This window comes from Hyperolius riggenbachi, chromosome 5, assembly GCF_040937935.1.
Source record: "Hyperolius riggenbachi isolate aHypRig1 chromosome 5, aHypRig1.pri, whole genome shotgun sequence".
Taxonomy (NCBI): Eukaryota; Metazoa; Chordata; class Amphibia; order Anura; family Hyperoliidae; genus Hyperolius; species Hyperolius riggenbachi.
Window position 1 is genome coordinate 227,134,070 of NC_090650.1, and position 6,000 is coordinate 227,140,069.

A 6,000-nucleotide genomic window follows, 5' to 3' on the forward strand; every position below is an offset into this window, starting at 1 on the left:
GTAAGAAACATCTGATCTGGAAGCTTCTTCACAGTCTGTGGCTACAGGTTAGAGACAGAGGCTCAGGACAGCCAGTCAATGTGCATTGTTTAAAAGAAAATAAATATGGCAGCCTCAATATTTCTCTCACCTTGGATTTCCCTTAAGCAGAACTACAGTCAAAGTTTCTATCGTTTTTCACGGAGTACATTGAATAAATGTCACTGAGTGTCCCTTAAGTGTACCAGAGATAAATAAAATAAAAAAAATTATATATACCTGGGGCTTCCTCCAGACCCATATGCACGGATCACTCCCATACCGCCGTCCTCTGCTGCCCGCAGCTACGAGAACCTGGTCCCGTCACTGCTGTCAGTCGGTGCCAGTCTAGCGTAAGAGAAGTGCACTGTTTGCGTATTTCTCCAGCAGCCGCTGGAGAGATATGTAGAGGGCGCAGATCTCCTGCATATTTTTTTATTTTATTGATCTCTGAGCCCCTTTAAAGTCACTGACAATCTAATGTCCTTATCATAATAATAGTCTGAAATCTCTAACAAATTGTGGCCATCAATGGCCAAATTGTGGAGAAGCCAGTTATGTTTTTGGGAAGTCAGAGAAAACTGGATTACATGGGGGAAACCCAAGCAAACATGGGGAGAGCCTATACAACCCGTGCAGTGGTTCTGGCCAGAAGCTGAACCTTGGATTTGTGCACTGTAAGGCAAAACTGCCAGTTAGTCACCATGCTGCCTATGCTGACTAAAATACACTTGAAAACTACATGATATATGGTTTAAACAAGGCTCCTTTTAAATTTTGGGAGTGGCAGTGCTGGAGTTACTGTAGAGGCAATGAAGCATATTCTTTCATGAAAAACATTTTGAGTGGAAAGTGCTGCTAGATTGCTGCCACTCTCCATAGTGGAATGCATTGTAACTGGAATATGAGGCTATTACTATGTTATGCTCTGCTTACCCTGTCCTAATGGAAGCAAACTCTAGGCAGCTGTCCTCTGAGTGTTGTGATGAAGGCTGCAGAATGTGATAATAAAAAAATAAAAAAGAAATGACTTCACATTCAACACAGACTATAGAGCTACAGACCTCATTGGCTTAATCAGATGTGCAAAAGAACAATACTGATCTCCTGCAGACTGTGACCACTGAAGAGGTTCTGCAGCCAGCCAAACCAGCTGTAAGACAGCAGCTGCTGTGACAGCAAAAAGTGCTTACAAATATTGGCTTGGCTACTAGACTGATATGGTAGTGTAGGCAGAGGAGAGCAACATGCCAGATCGTAGGGGTACACAGGGATCAGTGCTTATCCTAAGTGGCATGAAGCAGAAGGCTGCAGCAGCGCAAGCTCCCCAACAGATTGTGGACAGCTGTAGAGCCTCATCTCTAATAGCTATCATCTTAGAGGGAATAGTGCACCTGATCTATGCTGTATTTTGGGGCTTCATCCTTGGCAGCAGGGAAGATGGTCAAAGTTGACTTCACAAGTCCAATGTAAAGTTCTCAGGGGTCTGGGGCCCTGTTACATCCACTTTTTATTTTTTGGCAAAAATTCTGCAAATATCAGCGAAGATCGAGGCAGGTTATTAGGACACCAAAATGGCCAATGTTGGCATGAGTGGCATTGGACAAATTTGTGTGCTGCCATACAGTGCAACATGCTGGGAACAGTAATTCTCCAGTTTGGCTACACTGTAGCCGAACTCAAGTGCAAAATAGCAGCAAGTGGGGGGTGGTTAGTGTTTGGCATAGATAGGGAAAGGTTCATGAGAGAGTTGAGGTACAGAGTGGTAAAGTGGAATATCAGTAAAATTACACTCTATTTTAGCAGATAGTAGAATATCGGTAAAATTATTGATATTCTACTACTGCTATTTTACGCCCATTTATCCAAGAAGTACTTCCTGAGTTGCGGTTTAGCTTCCGATTGGAGTAAGCTCACAGAGGCATGCAGCATTAGAGGAGGCGGGGAGGAGAATCTGTTTGACAAATACAAGGTACATAGCAGGCTAGCGACAAGCAGCTTGTCGCTAGCCTGCCACTATTTTGCAGGGGGGACAGCAGAGCCAAGCAGATCTGGCGGCGGCAATAGAAGGACACAGAGGCATGTCATTGTGCACAGAACATGCCTCTGTGTCATATTCAGATTTAAGTTTCTCTTTAACCACCTTGTAGGTAATGACGAGCTCAGCACGTCCATTACCGCCACGGTGGATTACTCAGCCCCTGGAGGGTCCTTATTGATATTTTCTGTGAGGTGTGTGGCTAGCTCTTGGCTAGCTACGTCACCCCCCCTCCTGATTGCTGCCGGCCCGCTCTGATCCCCGATCGCCGCCGAATACATACAACCCATACCCCCCGCCCCATAGCCTCCAGGGGTCGCTATGGCGGCGATCGGAACTGCGCATGATGTCAGACGTCATGCCCGATTGTCGCCATAGCAACGCCTGAAGCTATGCCGGAAGTCTTGGCCATCGCGGGATCGCGGCCAGGTAAATATCGCCCGCAGCGATCGGATGGGGGGGGGGGGACAGTGCCGGGGGACTTGGGGGAAAGTGTAGTTAGCCTAGTGCTAGCTACACCAACTTAAAAACATTAAAAAAAAGCCACCCACGGCAGCATGGCCACAATAATAATAATCAGCGCTGCGTAATATGTTGGCGCTTTATAAATACAATAAATAAATAAATAGAATGCCAGGGTGGTTAAGTCATAAACCCTGAACACGCATGCAGATCAGATGATTTACTGAACTTTGACTGGATTTGTCTCATGCTTGTTTTAAGATGTGTGATTCAGACACTACTGATTTACAAAAGATCAGAAGCATGCCAGGCAACTGGTATTGTTTAAAAGGAAATAGCAGCCTCCATATCCCTCTCATTTCAGATGTTTTTTAACCTGTTCTGGGAGTAACACAGAGAGAAATGCAATTAGGATTCTGCCAAATAAAAATTGAAGGGGAATTCCAAGCAGTGCTCACTTGGTCTGCAACAGTACCTGTCTCTGTCGTTAGAAACACAGGCATTAAAAACACGTTAGAAAATACATTATTGTCCCCTATACATTAATAGGCCTTAGTCTACGATAGGGACACATGTCCATGGTATGGTTTCGATTGTGAGCCCCTCTGAGGGACAATTAGTGACAGCATAGTGGTGTAGTGATTAGCACTCTTGCCTTGCAGCGCTGGGTTTCCCAATTTGAATCCCAGCCAGGGCACTATCTGCATGTAGTCTGTATGTTCTCCCTGTGTCTGCTGGGTTTCCTCTGGACACTCCGGTTTCAATTCCCAAAAACATCACATTATTTAATTGGCTTACCCCTAAATTGGTACTAGACTACTATACATACACTACACAATACATACATTGCCATATGACTATGATAGGGATTAGATTGTGTGAGCCACTCTGAAGGACAGTTAATTGACAAGACAATATACTCTGGACAGTGCTGCAGAAGATGTTGTTAGTAAATACTAAATAAGAAGAAGACAATGGCTTCAATTCGCTAAGCGTTACCACATGTGTTAAAGCAGAACATAGCTGATCTTACTGAACATTTTTTGACCCGCATGGAAAACAAAAATGACTGACTACTGAGAATTCCTCATTAACCCTCTTGGCGGTCTATTAGAAACCGCCAGGGGGCAGCGCAGCACTATTTAAAAATTTTTCCTTTTTTTAAATCATGTAGCGAGCCTAGGGCTCGCTACATGATAGCCACTATACAGCGGCATCCCCCCCCCCCCCGCCCGCTTCGATCGCCTCCGGCTATCTTTGATCAGGAAATCCAGTTCAAATAACAGGATATCCTGAAGGGCTTCCCCGTCGCCATGGCGACGGGGCGGGATGACGTCACTGACGTCATGGACGTCGTGACGTCATAGGGGAGTCCCGATTCACCCCTCAGTGCTGCCTGGCACTGATTGGCGGGGGAGTCCTGCATTATAGGAGTCTGGGGGGGGCGGGGGGGGCGCCGCGATTAGCGGCGATCTTGCGCGGAGCGGCGGCAATCGGAATGCACACGCAGCTAGCAAAGTTCTAGCTGCGTGTTGCAAAAAAAAAATGATGCAAATCGGCCCAGCAGGGCCTGAGAAATCCTCCTGCGCGGCATAGCCCGAGCTCAGCTCGGGCTTACCGCCAGGAAGGTTAATGTCAATTTACAAAGTATAGAGTGTATGGTAAAACAAGTGAGATGTTTGCTATTTTGCCTCCAGCCTGGGGCTGTCGGTAAGATAACTAACAGCCATAAAACTATTCAGGAAAATAAGAAAGTCAATTATTATTATTATTTAGTATTTATATAGCGCCATTATCTTACGCAGCGCTGTACAGAGAATATTGTGTTGTCACTAACTGTCCCTCAAGGGAGTTCACAATCTAATCCCTACCATAGTCTTATGTCTATGTATGTATCATGTAATGATAAAAACATATTTCCCTAATCTCCCAATATTATTATGTAGTTCACCATGATTCAAAAGATATTCTGCTGCACCAGATAATTGGGTGAAAAAATAGAAAAATCTTTATTCTTTAATCCGACATCAAAATTACAGATAAAAGCTCACGTGTATTATGCTCGGATACGCATGAGCTTTTGTCTGTAATTTTGATGTCGGATTAAAGATTTCTCTATTTTTTACCTACCGTAATCATCTGGTGCAGCAGAATATCTTTTGAATCATGGGGAACTTTGGCTTTGACTTTCCTGCTCCCATTTGACAAGTAACATGAGTGTAGCAGCCTCCCTTTTTCCTGCTTATTATTATGTAGTAATTAAAAATTGTCAATAAGAAACTAATGGTTTCGAGCTGATAGAAATTAACTTTGGACTTGCACTTTGCACTGCAATAATCTATAAGATACCGAATGAAATACTACATGATTCCTTAGAATACAGAATAAAATACCGCATGAGGAAAAAATTGTCAATAAGAAACGAATGGTTTCGAGCTGATACAAATTAACTTTGGACTTGCACTTTGCACTGCAATAATCTATAAGATACCGAATGAAATACTACATGATTCCTTAGAATACAGAATAAAATACCGCATGAGGAAAAAATTGTCAATAAGAAACGAATGGTTTCGAGCTGATACAAATTAACTTTGGACTTGCACTTTGCACTGCAATAATCTATAAGATACCGAATGAAATACTACATGATTCCTTAGAATACAGAATAAAATACCGCATGAGGAAAAAAATTCTAACAACAACAAATGTGGTATTTTACTGACCCTTTATTTTTTTTACAGACCAAGGGCTTGATTCACAAAACGGTGCTAACTGTTAGCATGGCTTTTCGCGCGTTTTAGCATTCGAGAGATGATAGAGCCAACAGTGAATGAAGGTTTCTCTAAGGGCATTTTCAGCTAGTTTGGCTTAGAAAGAAAGCTCTGCTCATTCAAAGAAGCACTTTTAAAGGAAAACAGTGTTCCAGTTTAGAGGTCTAGTCTCTCAACCAGACAGTACCTGAGTAACAATAATCCTAATTTCAAACGCAAGAAGAAGGCTGAATCTTCAGTTACATACAGTACACTTCTTCTGTTACATACAGAGTGTACAGTCTTGTACATTTATGCAATACTGTAATAGAACTTTGCAACTTCACAGTTTGCATCTGGAGGTACATTGTGACAAGTCACTCTACAAATATATATTTTCCAGCAAGTAATACCATATGGGAATCCTGAAATTCTTTCTTCTCCTCAAAATTAGTTGCATCTTAGAGGTCTAGAGCGAAATTGTCAGACATATGCCTTGCATGTGGGCAATATTATAGAGTGATTTCAAAATTGAGAACTGTAGCAAACAAGTACCGTAGGTGTTGCTCCTAAGAACCAATTAGAAAATAAAATAATGCCACGTATAGTTTTCTTTTCTTAAATAAATAAAAAAGCTTAAAAGCACAGGAAACTGAAAAAAAATAAATGAACTCAGCATTTGTGATCCCCATTTGCCACATCATCTGTTCCTAGCACTGCAGATAGTTC